Source organism: Pseudopipra pipra, chromosome 6 (genome assembly GCF_036250125.1).
Source record: "Pseudopipra pipra isolate bDixPip1 chromosome 6, bDixPip1.hap1, whole genome shotgun sequence".
NCBI lineage: Eukaryota > Metazoa > Chordata > Aves > Passeriformes > Pipridae > Pseudopipra > Pseudopipra pipra.
In genome coordinates this window covers 8,573,992-8,591,984 of record NC_087554.1, presented here as the reverse complement: position 1 = coordinate 8,591,984, position 17,993 = coordinate 8,573,992, and the positions used below count along the sequence as shown (strand labels likewise).

Below are 17,993 nucleotides of genomic sequence, written 5' to 3'. Positions count from 1 at the left end.
CAGAGCAGCTAAGGCTTATCTAATTTAAAAAAAAAAAAAAAAAAAAAGAAAAGTATAGCTGTCCTCTGCTTTATTCCCCAGAGTTCTGGGCAAAAAGTGACACTGCCTACAGTAACTACTCTGTATGTACACAGCATTCAGGCCACGATACCTCACAGACCTCACACTGCAACAGCAACATTTAGCTCAACTAAAAGGACTTGCTCCATCTGTATTTAACATTCCTCCAAAATACAAATATTCCTCCAATTCGGCCCCAAACGACAGCACTGATCCCGTTAGTAGTGCTGTTCTTCCCACACACACGTAAGAAAGCCAACTACAAAATTCCTGTTTCAAAATGCGCTGCTTTGTCAAAAGGGCCTTTGTTGCTATGATCTGCATGCTGGCAAAACAGAAAATACAAGAAAGGGAATATATACTGTTAAAAGGAAAGCTATTCTAAAAAACAGGAAGTCTGCAATCCCTTAAAATAGTACAGAGAGGTACATACCTAAACACACAAGCTCAGAGAAACACAGCCTGACATTTCCTACACGTTTAGATTGGGCTTTGCACAAGAATTAAGCATAGTTAATTCTCTTCCACCCAGGAACTGGTAAGCCAACCCTCTGCCTCCAGAAGCACTGCTCAGCCTCCCATCCCCATAAGCAGATCGACAATCAGTCTGACAGATGCTTTTGGAAAAAATCACCTCCCAAACAACGTTTGTTTTGAAGCAACTGCTACCAACTGGAGGACACAACAAGAAAAGCAGCACGTGCAAATTCCAATATTTCTATGAGTCAGTTCTGTTAAGATGAGTGAGTTGCAAGCTCACTCTCCTTCCCCACACCCTGTCTTTGTCTCTGCTATCTCGTTATGCAGAGCTGGTCTCATTTCCCTATTTCTGTAGGTAGTTGTTTGAAAGACAGGAGGGAGGAAGCACACAAACACGAAAAACCCTAAACAAAGAAAAATCACAAGTACCGGCAGAGAACCCCAGGTCAGGGGCAGCTTCCCGAGCAATTTTTCAATGAAACTTTATTCCAGCTGATGGAATCCGTCCAATTACAAATCGTCCTCAAGCCCGGAGAGCCACACGCCGCCACCACCACCACAATCGGAATTAGAGCGTCCAGCCAAATATATCCATGAAAAAATAATTTACAAGCACAACCGGTGCCACACCCCGAGCAAGCAGCAGAACTCGCACTGCAACAGAAGTGCCCGGTAACAAGTGCATTCAGTGAAAACTCTGCCTAATTCCTGTTTTACATGACTGTAAACATCACCTCACCGCGCCGCTACCATAAATGGTCCGCGGCAGCACAGATAAAGCCGTCACCGCTGTTATATCGGTATCACTTTTCTCCCGGTAAGTCCACGTTAACACTTTGCTCTATTTATCTGCGATCTCACTCTGCCACTTCGTAATACAGTATTGACCTATTTTCCAGGTGCTTAATTAATCTCTTTGCTGGCTGCCACGCTTATTAGACAGTTACTGCGTGTATTTTAAACTTAGTTTATAGGAACCTTTAGCAGATTAACTCTGTTATAGAATCATTATATCAGAAAGTAAGTATTCATAGTCCAGCCAGGCTTTTCTACTTTGTGTGAAATCAACCAGAGATTAAACTTTCTGCAAATGATGTAATGGGACGTAATACTGGGGGGGAAAAAAAAAACAACCACAGAAATATGCATTGTTATCAATGTACATTATCAATGTGCATTGTATATCAATATACATTACTTAATGTAGTTGTGGAAAAAAAATGTTATTAACATGAGAGGTAATTTAAAGATACTAAACCGAAATAAACAAGGTTATACAGTAGCAGGAAGATGTAAAAACATCAGAGCACCACATAATTTCTGGGAAGGCAAGCCTGGGAGTCTCAAAACAACTAAGTTAACAAAAAAAAGAAACGACTGCTGTTTCTGAAATTTCAAGTCCGACGCAACAGTTAGTAACAAAAGTATAGCCTCAAAAGAAAGATATTTATATACACGTAAGCACATAGCACTGACGACGGAGGGCTTAATTTAAATAAAAATATTTTTAAAAACCCCCATCACTGTTTCCTACAGCGGTAAGCACATGCAAACGCACCTGCCAGTTTTACAATTGATATCGCGACGAATCCAGAACAAACCCCGCACAATCCCTGCCGCAACCATTACGGCAAAGCCTCCAGCAATAAAACCCCTCCGTTTTTCACGGAGCTCGCTCTTGGGAACTGACCAAATTTTAAAGCGTCCGCTTCCTTTCCAGTTGCTGCTATTTACCCCGGCCCTGGGCACCATTTGCCGCCCCAGCTCCCCCCACGGCGCAGGAGGGGTCCCGCGGGTGTCTCCTCAGGGGTCAGGGCGAGGGGCGAGTCCCGCCGGGACTACGCGGAGCCACCGCGGCTGCGAAAGCCGAGCAGGACCCGAGAGCGGGCGGAGCCGCGCCCGGGCACCACCCGCGGGACCCCCCGCCGGCCGGGTCCATACAAGGCAGGAGGAGGAGGAGGAGGAGGAGGCGGCTCCCGGGAGGGGAGCGGGGCAGCGCCGGGGCAGCGCCCGCCAGGGAAGGGAGCGGGGCAGCGCCGCCGCCGGCAGCGGGCGAGGGGCGGACACGCCTCCCCCGCCGGGCGGCGGCGGCCTCGCCCGGCACCCGGAGCTGCTCGGGGGAAGGGGGAACTTCGGGGACGAAGGCGACGGGGAGGAGGAGCGGCGCTGCTCGGGCTCGGCGAGGGCGGCGGGGGCTCCGGGCAAGAGGGGCCGGGAGCGCCCCGGAGCCCCCGCGGGAAGGGGCCGATCGCCGGCGGCGGAGGCAGCGCCGCTGCCCGCCCGGCGGGGCCGGCCCCGCTCGCTGCCCGCCGCTCACCTTCACGGGTCGGGCCGCGCTGGCGTCCGCGCTGGAGCTGCCGCCGCCGCCCTGGGCATGTCCGGGAGCGCCCCGGGGAAGCGCCGCCCCGGGCGGGCTCAGCCGCTCAGCCCCGCCGCTCCTGCTGCTCTCGCTGCTGCTGCTCCTGCTGCCGCTGCTGCCGCCGCCGCCTCGGCCGCTGCCATCTTGTCCTGGCGGCTGGGAGGGAAGAGCCCCAGCTCAGCCCGCTCGGCAGACCGGGCCTCCGCCTCATCTTCCCGGGGAGGGACCCAGCCCGCCCCCGGCCGCCGCCTCCTCCGCCTCCGCCTCCTCCCGCCTCCGCCGCCGCCCTGCCCGCGGCGGCCTAGCGGCGCCCGCCGCCGCCCATCGCCCCGGAGCGGCGGGACGCGGCCCCGCCGAGCGCAGCGGAGGGGGCGCCGGCCCAGCCCCGCTCGGGCGCGCCCCGGCCCCCACCCAGCCCCGCGGCGCTGCCTGCGGGGCGCTCCCGCCGCCCGCCCGGCCCAGCCCGGCCCGGCGGCAGCGCCCCCGCCCGGCCCCGCCGAGCGCCGCCCGCCGCAGCCGGGGCCGCCCCCGCCGCCGCCCCGAGCCTCTGTCAGCGCACGGACCCGGCTCCTCCCCGGCGCTTCTCCTGCCCTCCCGCACCCACGGGCCGGGGCAGGTGTGTGGCGGTCACCGTGCCCATCGCCGTGGCCGTCACCTGCCTCCTCGCCACCGGCTGACGGTACCCCCGGGAAGCCCTGCGAGAACAAGTTGAGATGCTCCTACCGCGAACTCTCCTCTGCCCGCCCCGGTCCGTCACTACCCGGAGGAAGGCGGGCGTGTGAGAGCTCCGCGAGGAGCACCTGTAAATCCCCCAGTGACGGTCATTCTAACCATCACACCCCAAATGGTGAGCTCCTCTTCCCACCTCGTCAGCTGCCAACTCCCCATAACATTCTCAGATACGTAAAGTACATGGCAATGAGGCAACTGGTGCCAGGGGAAAGGCCTGACTCTCAAGACCCGCAGCTTAGATAGATGTCAAGATGAGAGCGAACATGTGAAGTCCCAAATTCATTTAAATGAGTGCTCTTGCTTTATAAGGTGAACAGATTCCCCTACCCACCCTGGAAAAATAACTGTGAAGCACCAACCTTCCAGATCTGGTCTGACATCCTTCCCTGGAGAGCAGTCCCTGCCACATTAGCCCGGTCAATCAAACACACCACTAGCTATAGAGGTAACAGGACGGAGCAAGTGTAATGACCATTTTGCATCCTGCATTACAGTCCAGCATTTTGCCTTGCTCAAGTCTTGACAAAATAACAGGATACACCCTCAGTAACAACGTGCCCCTAATATTATGCATCACTTGAATATTAGTGGTTGGTTGTAGGGCTGGTCAACTTCTGCAAGCAGCATTCTTGGCCCTAAATAGTATTTCAGCTGATGTGGGGTGAAAAGGAATTACTGTTTGCCTATAAAGTATTTAGCCCCAAGATAAATCCTTGGCTAAAGCTACAACTGGACATCACATGCTTCTCCACCTCTTGCCAAAAATAACAAAGAATTTCTTTATTTACTTGCACAACTACACGTACTCTGCTATTTTTTCTCACTACTTGTTCTAGTATCTTCAACACGTCTGCTTGTTTTTAACCTTTATTTAGGTCCAATCCCTGTAACGAAGATTGTTAGGACGTGAAGTCAGAATTGGAATTAATTAATCGGAGAAGACAGAGTTGTTGTACAGAAATACTAAAACACTAAAACCTAACATTAGGGTTACTACCATAACACCACCAATACTCAGTCTTGTAAATAATGAGACATATAATTTAGGGGTGAGGAAAAATGGGTGGGTGTCAATGTTAGCAAATTATAGCTCTCAAGAGCTGCTCATCATATATATTGCTTACTAATTTTATAAATATTAATCAAGCTTCTAAAAAATATCCTGCAGAATTATTGCTATACATTTGATTAACATATAATCTGTTCCAAAAGATAAATGTTGATGAACATTATTGTTGATTACTTCACCATACAAACTCTAAAATGACTTAATAAATTATTAAGTGTATGCTGATTCAATCTCCATTTAATCTGCAAACTTAAATTGGTGCACACCACCCCAAACTGTGATCTACTGACTAGTCTCAACATAATTTTTACAGCTGTTTTTTAGGATCTGTTTCTTGCAATTTTGTCATTTTTCAGCATGCAACTTCTTATCGTTTGATAACCAAAACAATCCAAAAACAGTTGTAAACTTGAACGATACTGATCCTCTAAAAATAGACAAAATTATGAATCCAATGCTCCACGGATACATTTGCACAATTTTAACCAACTTCTAGAAACATTTTAATTTAGTTTTAGAAAAGAAGGGGTGATTTTGGAGTCATAAACCTCTCTTATTGTACTGGTCTCTCGCTGAAATTTTTGAGTTGGTCATATTTGCTAAAAAACATCACCTCCCAAAACATGTCACCACTGTCAGTTTTGTCCTCACATTAGTCTTTGCTAATTAGATCAAGCTAGGCTTCCCCTCAGCTTGCAACAGGAGTATCATCAGTGTGTAATCAAACTCTCAAATCTCTTCGAAACTCCTTCAGTTGCTTTCGTGGAGCGTAGAATCTCTTTGAAGATCCATCATTTGTACTTACTGGGAGCTGTTCCAGTTAAAGACTTCCTTGTTGTTCAAGGAATGTTGCTCACATTTCATCAGAGTTAGGGCCCAAATGGCATGTGAGGGCTGGCCAGTGCCACTAAGGAGCTGAAGAGCTGAACCTCCCCCCATCAGTCAGTGACTTGTAGGGGCTACTTTGGCCACAAAAGCATTTTTAACTGCCCCCAACACATGACAAGATAACATTATCAGTGAGTTTTAAACACTCTGAGGAACATTTCTATCAGAGGTCAAATATGACTGTGTCTGAGAAGCCCTCACATGATTTTTTTTTCTCATCTGAAAAACAGTAAGCAGTTCTTTGCCCCAATTTTGTCTTGGCAGGCAACTGAGGGGTTAATATGGAAACTCCTGTTACACCTGTAAGTACTGTGGACTACTGATACCATTTGGAGGGGAGTGTTTTGTTTCAAAGTACTTAAGTAACTCAGTGGAAGGAGGCCCATGTCATTTAGATTCACTTATCCAGTTCAGCATTGAAACACACACCTCCACAGGCTCTTGTTGCTCCTTCTTTCTATGCCTTTGCAGAGGATAAGCAGTAGTTTTGTGTGAGTGCTCTGAGTGAAAAGAAGAAACAGAGGTTAGGAGAAGGTATTTCCAACAGACGCAATCTATTATGCAGCAAACAGAGATGATCTAAGGACAAACACAGGCTGGAAGCTTTTGGCAGGACACCTACCAATGACATTTTGTGCTATTTTTGTTATCAAAATCCCAAGCGTAGACACAGACCAAAAACTCTTTGGCTAGAACAATTTGTTTTACTCACCAAATTGCTATAAGCTATATCATCAAAACACTTTTTACAAGCCAGTACGAGTTGTTTGTATCAGCTTATGAGTTGTTTATATCAGCTGGACCCTTAATTTTTGAACAAACTTGAGTCCCGAGCAAGGCTCTGCTGTTAGAGCAAAGCCATAAAGATAAGGACGGGAGAAGGCAAGACCACAGGGCTGTAATTCCATCCCCCAGGCCCTGCACTGTCCCTAATAACACGGGGTGCAGTTGCATGAAACAGCGAGCCACACTCCATCACTGTGAAAAGAACTGGTCTCTTACAATTTCCTTGATCTGCTCTCCAGACATCCAGTTAAATTTTCCTGGTGATAACTCTCCATTGATGACATTGAACTTCTCATTTAGCAGACTCGACTCACCCAGCAGAAAAGGCTTTTCTTGGGTGAGTTGCAGCAGCTCAGGAACGTCAGAGCTGACACAAAGAGGAAGGCAGAGTTTTTCGTTGTCAGTTAGCAGGGAGAGCTGTGCAGGCTTCAGTTGAGTTTCCTGGGTAGAAGTTATGAAATCCAAACAACCCAGAAGCTGGTTGGCAACCACTGAAGGTATCCAGGCCTTCCCCTGACCCTGAAGAGCATGAGCAGCAAGTACAGATCAGCCCAAGGACAGTGGAACAGGGGAAGGGTACACTGAAATTTTTCTTTTTAAAAAAACTTTCAGGCCATAGTATTTAGTTTTTGCCACAGTATTTACCAATCTGTTAAGCAGGGAATTAATTCATGGTAGGATTTCAAATTATAGTATAACTTTACAGTTTTTCACAGTAATTGGATGAAATATTTTATGCTTACGGTATTTATCCTTCCAAAACAGATAAGACTGGACAAAGTTAACTATTTTTTTTATCTTAAGAATTCCTTATCTAATGCATTTTTTAACTGATGCAACTGTCCCTGAATTATGACTTGTATTATGAGAAACAACCATTCAATGTTGTGCATTTGGATTAAAATTTTTCAGGATCGAAATTCCTGCTGAAACATGTAAAGAGGTCAGGGTTAAACTGATAATAGGTGCTTTTGTAAAAACAAGAAAATCTGAATTTATACTTTCCACTGATTACCATCATATTCAGATAAGCATGGTTCAAAGTTCCCCAGCTCCCCTCCCCATAGATACATTTGCTAGACATATCCAGAATCCAACGTTCTGTTGCTGGGTGTAAACGGAAAATTACTTTCAAATTTAAAGCAAACATACACTTTGCTCTTTTTGCAACGACTGGAAGGTCAGTTGAGAAGCACTGTCTTTCCTCAATTAAAAAAACATGCAGGTTTCTCTGTGCAGTTTACACTGAGTCGTTTGCAAAAACAAACACAGACATTCAAACACAAATTTCACCTTTTATTTCCACTTTATTGTTTTGCATCTTTAACACAGGACTGAAAAAGAAAAAAAAGGGCTGGAGGGGGAAAGAGATTTGTTTATTGTTTGCTGTTTAACTTACAAGTTAAACAGCCCAACTTCTCCATGAGATTTAAAAGCTGCAAAGCACAGAACACGCCTTCCAAGGGCTCATGGTGGTTTGTGGGCCTTTGTGCAAGGGGATGCTCGTACCAGTGTTCATTTCATGAAGTCATCACCATTCCCTGAGCATGTCCCAAGGTTTGCATGAGGAGCCATCCACTGTGGCTCTTCCAAAGAAGAAAATCAGATTAAAAAACTTTCCTCTGATTGTCTGTCTTTCTGCTTGCTTCTTCCTCAGCCTTTAAAACCCAGTTCCAAGAAACCTCCCACACCATCTTGACATTGCTATTGCAAATTCTGCCAGTTAATGATAACTCCTGGGAAATTAACTTGTCTTGTATATAAAGATAATGACAGGGTGACTAATATGGTAATTCTTAGAAAACATGGAAGGAATCTTGAAAATCTTTTTGGTTAGCATGTAGATAAAAGCTGGCTGACTTGAGATGAAATGCACACCTCATCCAAACTAAACCACTAATCCTCTAATTTTTCACATCACAGAAAGGCAGAATGACTGCACTGTAGAATCATAGAATCATTAAAATTGGAAAAGGCCTCCAAGATCATCAAGTCTAACCTTTAATAGATGAGAGACAATTATACACCGAGCAGCTGAAAAAAACATGGAGGTGAAAAAAATATCAAGAATTTATCTTGAGATTGCATAAATATTTACTACTTCAATTTAGGATTTATGGAATTTTGCTCTCTCTCTCTTTCTCTTCTTAATTTTTTTTTTTTTTTGATAATTGCTTATTTTCAATCTTATTGTTCTTTTAAGGGCCACAGTTGTTGAAACAGCCAACTGGGACAACTATAATTTTAAAAGATGCCACTCTGCAAATTGTCACAGATGATTTTGTTCAGGTATACTGTGAAATGCTTGTGCTTATATGATATCAATTGGTGTAGATTTGACAGATACTTCAGTGCCGTGTTTTAAACTATGCTAAGTTTTTGTTCATATTTAAGAGAACCAAAAAGAGTTAAAGAAATTCAATATCCTATGGGAGATTGCATTTTAATATCTTTACTAGATCATGTAAATGCTAATGTATCATAGCATTGTATTTTTCAGTCTATATTTTCATTTTCAGTCTGGATTTCCTCTTTTTGTAAGAGCCATAGAAGTAGATCATTTCTCATGCACCTTAGGAGATCCACAAGGAAGGGTCTATCTTCAGGAAATGTGTCATGATAATGTTAATTTGTAGTTTGAAACTGTAAATTTTCTTGCAAGAGTCTTTCTAAATAGCTACTTTCTTGTAGTCATTAGTCTTTGTGGTGTCTGAGTGTCTTTCACGTAAGTGTACTTAATAATTACATTTTTTATTTTCTCTCTCCAGCATGAAAATAATTTGAAGTGATTGTTAGGATTAACCAATGTTAAATGTGTACAAAATTACAGTATCTTTCTAGTTTTGAGGCGCTTGGAGAGGACAAATATGTTTTACACTGCACCATAAAATGGTGAGAATCTGATATAATCTGAGAAATATAACATCCACGGCAATCAATGAAAAATAAGATAATCCATTACCAGATTAATGATATCCAGACACTGGGAAAAAAGTATTTACTCTACAGGAAAACTTAAAACCACATTGAAACACTTTTTCTACAGAGAAGAGAAAAATATTTTTAAAATTAAAAAACACACATACTTCAAACTAAAATTCCAATGAGATAGTGCTAATTTGTAAAATCTTTAATAGCAACTATTTGGGGGTTTTTCTGGTGTTTTGAAATAAGCATCATCTCTGCACCCTACATTTCAGAATATTCATAAGGTAGTATGCACTAATATTACAACCATTTCATTTTTACAGTTGAGTAATCACTTCTTTTTTTAGTGACTGATACATGGCAAGATCAAGGGCTGCAGACAGATGAAGACCACAAATGTTCCAGCTGACCTCACTTTCCAAAATGCATCATTCCTCCAAATAAACATCATCAAACATAAGCAGGCTGTCAAATTACAGAATTAAAACATAATCCTGCATTACTCAAGTGACTCGTTGCTTATTAGCAGGTCTACTGACTCCAGGAAACTATTTACATGAATAAAGATTTCTGGGGTTGTGCTTTTGCAACATATTCCAAAGCCAGCCCGTAAAGTAAATAGTCTGATTAACTGACTCCTAGTTTAGGCGGCTGTTTTACCGTGACAGAGAGAAGTTTTATCTTAATGGAGAATATCTCACACTCCCCCTCAAACGGCAGCACACGGGAGCGGAGCCTGGTTTAACTCCGGCGAGCCCTGAATCACATCCGAGCCTATTTTAGAATTAAACGGAAGATGACCTCGTTACCTGGGTCCCTCCAACCTCGCCTGGAAAGCACTTGAGGACGGAGCCAGGGTTTGCTATCAGCAGCTAAAGCCCAACGATGTTAAAAACAAAACCCAAACTGAACAAAAACCCCCTTTTGTCGCATTGGTGTAAGGTCCTGTTGCTAATCTGTCTGTGGCACAAATCCCTCCTGAGAAGCAGTTTTACCCGAGTCAACTTGCACGTGGCTTGAAAATGTTCACGTACACCCTCCCTTAGGAGTTTAATACATCAGGAACTTATCCATATGTTTTCCTACTTTTTAAAAGCAGATATCCTTATTTTCCCCTCCACCATGAGACATCATTAATGAAATACCAGTTAAAAATATCTTCCAAAGATTTAAATTACCCCATTAGAGACTCTCCTCCTAAAATGAACAACAGAAAAGGCACGTATTAATTATTTGAGTTATGAAAACAGATCAAACCATTATAAGGAAAAAACCATTTCCTTCTTTAGCAAAGAGCATGTTTTCCTATAAATGTGTTTATTCAGAGATGCAAATATTCTAATAAAATTTTTCCAAAGGTTAAAAAACTAACTCGTGCTTATATTTTATTTTTCTGTTCCAAACCAGTAACAGTCCAAATCCGTTCCAAAGGAAAAGGTGATGTTCAGCAGCAGTTTAATGAATTGCTTTGACCGAGTGAAATACACCATGTCCACTCCCAGTAATGAGACACTTGGCAGAAAGTATCACATCACAGGAACAATAGCAGCAGACTGTCATTATGGGCCACAAAACACCGTCACCTCCGAGCAATCTCTCTTCAAACAATGGAGGGGAAGATCAAGTAACATTTCTACTCAGCCAACTGCATGTGCAGTTGGTGGTGGCGGTGCTTTGGCCTGTAACACTTCCAGTTTATATGCATTTTGGTGATAGCAAAAGGTTTGTAAAGATTTTCATTTGCTTTTTTCTTAACGCGCCTTTGCTAGGTAGACGTAAAGCTTATGTTGTTTTCTGACTTACAGAGACTTTTGATTAAACAACAAATGTTTACTGTTAAAAACACTAAACTATCATCACAGCATCATGGAGATGACATGTTTACTCATGTAACATTTTAATTAGATTTGGTGTGAAGTAGACAGGAAATCAGTCGGGGTTTATGGCTTTATCATATTTTGATGTAATTACCACTGTCTGTTATTGGAGCAGACAGTACAGCCCTACACATATATGATCTGATGTTTTAAAGAATATGACACAGGAGAAGTGGAAAGGAAAATGGCAAATAGGTATCTATAAATAAAAACCTGGTCACAGACATCATGTCATGCCCAACTAAAATGAACAGCAATGAGATACAACAGGTGAGAAAACAAAGGGACAGAAAGTGCAGAGCAGGAAGACTGAGCCTTGGGAGACCATGGTAAGATTTGACTGAATGTGTACACGCAAAAATTCTGACTTTACCCTTAGAGTTTCGTAATAACACTGCAATGATCTTGCTGTATTTTCTCTTGGAGGGGATCACAAATAATGGAACAATTGCCATCAGGACACAGAGGCACAAGACAAGGCTCACAGCTCCAGTCTCAGATGCTACTTTAACTGAAGGCCTCAAGACAACTGGAGATCATTCTAAAAATAAGTTATTTTTGTGACTTAAAAAAATAAATCAGAAAAATGGTCTTGAGGTTCAGTGCATGTATTAGAACTGTAGAAACTGTGCTTTCTTTTTAAATACAAACTGCATATCTCAGTAGAGGATAATGTACTGGCACATGTTACATAAATAGTACATCTGCCAGGGATTGAAGGACTTCCATTCAGACTTGTTGTGCCATACCTTAAAAAGGCACATGTGTACAGCTATTCTGGACAAATACAATTTGATAAGTGCAAGTTAGTTCATCCTTTTCCTGCATCAATGTCAAAAAGCATCTTTTTAGACTTAATTATTTTTCTATACGCATTTTATAAAATAATTTAAAAATAAAAAATACAAATCTGGGAGTAGACACATTTTAATCAAAAATATGCCTTGTTCCTTCATTGAATTTGTTATTCAATTTCATAAATGGGAAACACTGTAATCTGTAGTTCTTACTCTGGATAGTACTTCAGCATATGATAAAAGTGCATCCTGTGAGGAAATGCATCACCTATCACTCATGGTTCACAAAAATACCAAAAAAGCAGCTCAAAGTCATAGCTAAAAGGGCAAGTGTTAGGGCACATGCTGAAATACCCCAAAATAAAGAACAGAAAAAAGCATTACTTAATCAACAGGTGGGGACTTTCCAAGCAACCTAAGTAAAAGCAACACTATTTGTGTTTTAAGGTGTTTAATTCTGAGCAGTAAGTACTTTGTGTACACATGTATAGCTACTTCTATATCTGTTTTCATTCACTTGCTTATGACTTATACTTAAGCAGAGATTACAAAACAGGGAAAGGACATGCACAGGTCTTGGAAAGCAGCATCCCAGACCGTGCAAGTGCAGTCATTCATTACTTGGAGACAAATCCTGCAGGTTTCCCCAAGAGACAGAGGGAATGTCTGCAGGCGTTGCACACAGGGTACCATGTCCTGCCCTACAGCCAACACACAAACAAGTAGCCCTGTTAGTAGTTTTGCTCTCCTCCCTATGCCTCACAGAGAGACCCCTTTAGTTTTCCTACTTTTTCTACTTTTCCTCTTTGCAGTTGTTAATCACACAATATGATTATTATCACCACCAGCACAGTTGGCCATTAATCATATTCTGGAAGAGGCTGGGCCCATCAGCAGCACCAGGGCTGCACATAAACTTTCTAACATGATTGTACAGAGGAAGCTAATGGGCAGCTATGCACAACACAAGCAATTCTGGCTAAATGGACTCCTGGTGCAAATCCATTATGGTCAGTAGAATTATTTCTAGGATGAATGTGGCTCCAGATGCTTATTGATTACTGAAGAAAATTTGCACGCCGAATATTTTATTTATCAAGTTTCTTACGTACGCAGCTGTTAAGATCAATGCCGGAATAATAGTAAAAGTTCCATTTTCATTCAAATATCTCCTGAGGTTTTGTGTGTTGTAACTACAACATAAAGCTCAATCAAAATCTCACAACGCTTACTTTAAATTACTAATTAATGGAGTTAGTGGAAATACCCAGAATATTAGTATTAATAGTAGTATTCATTTTAACAGACATAGAGACAGCAATATGAGCAGAGTAGCCCAAATTACGGACCTGAATTTCGTGGTCAGGAGTCGCCTAAAATATGAAACACAAAGATGGCTTCCAAATTAAATCTTAGGGAACTTGCCATCTAAGTATCAGACAAGAGATAACAGATGGACTCAGACAGAAAAAGGGGGGGGGAGTACAAGGAAAGAGGAGACAATGTTTGCCAGCACTGTAGGGAGCATCGTATCAGTGCACCAGCTGCCTGCCTGCCTCAGGAGCCCTTATTTTCTGAAGGAACAAAGTTGGTTTGCCAGTGTCAGTTTTATTCATTATTGTAGGGCTGCCAAGACTTTTTTTTTTCTCCTGAAAGATAAAAAGGTGTATATCATGTAAAGCCCAAAAAATATAACACGAGTCTTACTGAAGTCTTCAAAAAGTACATCAGCGGCATGGGCGGGATCAAGATTTTACTCAGATATTTTCCCATTTCTTCAAATACTGTTTACACATGCATCCACATCCCCTCAAGAGCAAGTACTTGGAGATCAAAATTTACTGAGAAAAGTATTAAAAAAACCCAAACAAACCTGGATTGTTAGTGTGTTTCCATTCATCATTACACACCATAAAGACATGGAAATCGGCGTTTTTATAGCCTGGCATGATGACAGCTATTTACTTGTGAACTTAAAAGTAGTATAAATATTTTTGGTTTAACATGTGAAATGTGACTATCAGTCATCAACCATTCTTTACCATTTAAATGCATTTCTTCAGCAGATGCAAATTCATGTCTTATACTAGAAACTAATAACTATTTCACAGCAGGGTATGAGTTGCTCCTCATTCAGTTTTTATTAAATAGTTGTATCTATTACATGTGTGAAAGATTACTTTGAATGCTTATATGAGGCTTTTAAGTCAGAATAGCATTGCACTCAGCAGACGATACGGAAAAGCACTAGTTTAATTCAATAATTAACTTTCTCATGCTTCAATTCCAAGCTCAAAATACTATCTTTAATTAAAAATACAATAGGAAATTGCCTAGTTATCTAGTTCTTTAACAGTGTACTTCTTAGTGTAAGGCACTTAAAACTAATTTAATCACTGTCTGTAGTCTTTACACTAAGTCGTACTTAAAAATGAGCTGGTTAAACTCATGTCCCTTAACTGATTTGCTTTATATACCTAAGTAAAAAAATTCAGCTCCTGGCTTCATTTATGATCAGTGATGGAGCATCTTTTTTGCAGCAGCCTGGTTATTAATCCTTTTCCCCTTTAATTTCAGTGAGGGTGTCTCATACCTTTCATCAGTAGCCTCAAAAATGCCTTCTGGGCCAGCAGACTCGGCTCTGTCATTCCCAGCATCATCTGCATTTGCATTATTTACAATGACTTTACCCTGCCTTTTGTACTTTGTTACCCTCACTAAGTGAATGTGTAATCAGACTTACTCATTAAAATGTCTTTGGTGAAGCTCCTTTCTGAATCATACTTTTCCTTTAGTTTCTTTTCAGAGCATTATTTTTAAAGCTTGATGTTTATTAGACAAACAAGGCAAGGCTTCCAAAGTGATTTATTTTTGAGACCTCTTTCTAACCTTTCAATTTAAATCTTAATTTGGAATTAGTTTAATGTGAGAAAGGGAAATCTATTTTTCACTCTAATCCTAAATCAATATTAGCTCAGAGAATTATTTTATCTGAGCTAGATATATTTTACCATTAAAAGTAATCTTTTGCAAGAATTTATGTAATGCTGCTTAAAAGTAATTAATTTCCACAAACCATGATGAGAAATCCATGGATTTTTTTTTTCCCCGACACCTTAAAATAATTTTGTCTCTCTGTAGCCTTTCTCTGTATGCTGTTCTTGCTTAATTGATGCTAATGGGTAAGTAGACATAAGGTTAAGAAGGAACATATCCCCTAAAATGTTTGCCTTGATGTGTGTAGAAAGATTCTTCTACCTTCTACATCAAGTCAGCCCACAGAAGTAATTGAGCTGAAATACATTGGAAGAAAAACATGGTTTAAATGCAACAGTTTGATTACATTGCAACATGTTGACATTATTTATTACAAATATCTACAAAAATCACTACACTTTCACGAATCCTTCCAATTTAGTTGAATCAGTCTTTCCTAGTAGAAAGCCAGGTTTCATCAGTATTTCCCAGAAAAAAAATGCTAAATACCTCAAAACTTGCTGAATCTGACCTAGGTATTAATCAAAATAAAAACTCTCCAGATATTTTATTCTCTAAGAAAACCTTACATATATAATCCCATCCCCGGCATTGGGGATGTCGCAGTTATTGCAAATTGTGTGGTTTGATTTAAAAAAATAAAATTAAAATAATTACAAAGAAAGATCTGTTTCCTCTTCCATTGATTGTCATTTTCCTATTATTAAAGCTCTTGAAATGGGTTTGTCTCCTGAGGCCAACTGGTACATCCCCTCCCGTGGCAGGACGTGCTGACTGACAAGGCCTCAATACCAGTTTCTGCCCCAACAGTGGCTCAGTGCCAATCATGTATCCATGATTTTACTCAATTATGTGAAATGTTTCTTAGCAGGCTGGGAATGACACCCACCAGTGATGTGGGGAGCTGCACCCCACCATCCTCCAGAAGACAGCCAGAAAAGGAACAGACTCCTGCCCTGGAGCTTAAGCTCTCCTTTCTCTTCCTAGCAGGAAGCTGGTGGGTAGTAATTGTACCATTTTGCCAGAGATTTTTCAATGCTTTTCAAACTGTCCCCTCCAGTCATGGACTGAGAGGCATATGGGGGCAGATTTTCCAGTCACCTGCAGAATTTCCTCTCCCTGATGCCATGAGCTAAACCCCCCATGGATGTGTCCGCAGTAGCTGTGGTGTCGCTTTATGCCCCTGATGGTCCAGCAACACAGCAGGACTGAAAAGCCAGCCAAAGAATCAAACTGAGACTGTGGAAAAATCAGATTATTCTTCTCCCCATCACAAAGCTTTCTAGTAAATTCACTTTCCAGTTAAGGGAAATTATAGTGCTCTGTCGTGGTCTGTGAGGAAACACAAAATGAGATGTAGTATCAGCCAAGATTTGGTCTCCTTTGATTGAGATGATATTAAACTTTACAGTTAGTTCAGCCAACACCGTAGAAATTTAATTGTTAAATTTGTTGACATTCAATAATTTTTTATCCTACATTAAGAACACACTTCTCCTGGGCTGCATGATTATTTTTCCACTTCCAGAGCCCTCCCTCCCACACACACAAAGGTTCAGCCCCTTCCCTGTCTCCTCATGTGCTGTAATTCTGCCTGACTCTGGGAACTGAGGTTTCCACAGCACAGTTTTGTGCCTCTGCCATCACAGCCTCCAGCACTGAGGTGTGCCAGGGCACACAGTGTACTCCAAGCCTGTACTGCTGCTGGAATGGTCCCCGAAGGGGTTGTCAGACAGAAGCAAACTGGAATAGTTGTCCTTCACAGACACCAACCCAGCTCCTGTTTTCAGAATTTGTAGGCTGTAAAGGTACCATTTGATCATTTGCATTCCCCACTTTTCTCTTCCAGCTAGCAATCTGGTTTGTCTTCTCCTGCAGGTTTTAGAAGCAACTATAATATTCAATTGATTTTCTATTGAAGGGCATTGTATTCTCAGCGTTAAGTTTCTATTATAGCTCAGGTTTATTTTGGTTTAGTCTGGGGACCTGACAGAGGCTAACCCAATTCTCATTCATAGATCACATGAGATGAATCGTAGATGAAAATTTTCCCAGGTCATTCGAGGTGAAGCAGAATTTCAGATGTGATACCTTCCCATAGAAGAAACAACACTTAGGTGACTATTGAACAAGCATTCATGATAAATTCAAACTACCACACTGCGCTGCAGAAGGAGCCATGAAAACAGTCACTGTTCTTCCAGATTTTGTGCTACACACACATATCAAACATGAAGCCTTGCCCTGACATGTACAAAGCATTGTACAAGAGTATGAAATCCCAGTGCTGATGAAACTCTGATTACCACCCACTGAAACGCCCGATTCCTCCCAGGCCTGTTTGCATATTTCTCCCCCCCACCCCCAGCTGGCTGAGCCGTCCTGAAGTGTCTGCTTGTTAGTCTCTGTGCCTCTTGGGAGAGAAGAATTTTTGTCTCTAACAGTTTCTTCTCTTTCTTTTCTTGTTTCTGAAGAACAGCACATTCTCCAGTTTAAAATAGGTTTGAGATAGAGTGTGACTTAAGGAGCACTAGTTAGTAAAATGGCTTCAACATATGTACTTTAAATTTTTCAAGATTATGCTACACAGTATCAAAAAACCCCTAGAGATCAACCAGCTAAGTTGTTTTCTACTGATGGTACTACAAAAAAACTGGGTTCACAGAAATAAAATCACAGTTTTGCAAGGTAATAAAGAAGAAAAAAAAAATTAAAGGTTGCCCAGAAATCTCAACAATGTATGCTTTTTATGAAGAGCATACTGCAGAAACCATCTCATCTCCATGAATAAGCATTTACTCATCCTTATTAGCACACACATATGCCTACTTGCCCTGTAACTTAACATTGAAGGCCAAATTAAAAAGATGTAACACATCATTTGCTGAACAGAAACAGTCCATATAAAAAATTTATTATTAAAAAGACTCTTAAGAGGATGCCAACATTGATTTGAACTGACTCCAGGCGTTCCTCTTCTTATTATTTGGAAGGCTGCTAGTTAATTCAGCTGCACTTCG

At 41.9% G+C, this 17,993-nt stretch overlaps 1 protein-coding gene and 2 long non-coding RNA genes across 7 annotated transcripts in view; 1 reads left to right on the top strand and 2 right to left on the bottom strand.

Annotated features, from left to right (window-relative positions):
* HIPK3 (homeodomain interacting protein kinase 3) overlaps positions 1 to 2,992 on the bottom strand; it is a 72,715-nt gene extending 69,723 nt beyond the window's left edge. For 2 of the 4 annotated variants that reach the window (XM_064657237.1, XM_064657240.1), the window contains exon 1: positions 2,858 to 2,992. The gene's annotated coding sequence lies outside the window, so the exon portion shown is untranslated. Of the gene's footprint in view, positions 1 to 2,098; positions 2,451 to 2,857 lie in introns of those variants that run through there. The other 2 variants (XM_064657238.1, XM_064657239.1) reach the window with 2 other exon arrangements.
* Positions 1,115 to 10,673, top strand: LOC135415486 (uncharacterized). Its single transcript, XR_010431155.1, has 2 exons — positions 1,115 to 1,357; positions 9,650 to 10,673. It is a non-coding gene; the product is annotated as an uncharacterized LOC135415486 (long non-coding RNA).
* On the bottom strand, positions 4,387 to 14,756 carry LOC135415485 (uncharacterized). Of its 2 annotated transcripts, none has more exons than XR_010431154.1 (4): positions 14,570 to 14,756; positions 6,591 to 6,893; positions 6,018 to 6,088; positions 4,387 to 4,515 (listed from the first exon to the last, which is right to left on the bottom strand). It is a non-coding gene; the product is annotated as an uncharacterized LOC135415485 (long non-coding RNA). The 2 variants fall into 2 exon arrangements; XR_010431153.1 differs by having other exon boundaries at positions 6,689 to 6,893; positions 14,570 to 14,745.
* Between the last annotated feature and the right edge of the window lie 3,237 nt (positions 14,757 to 17,993).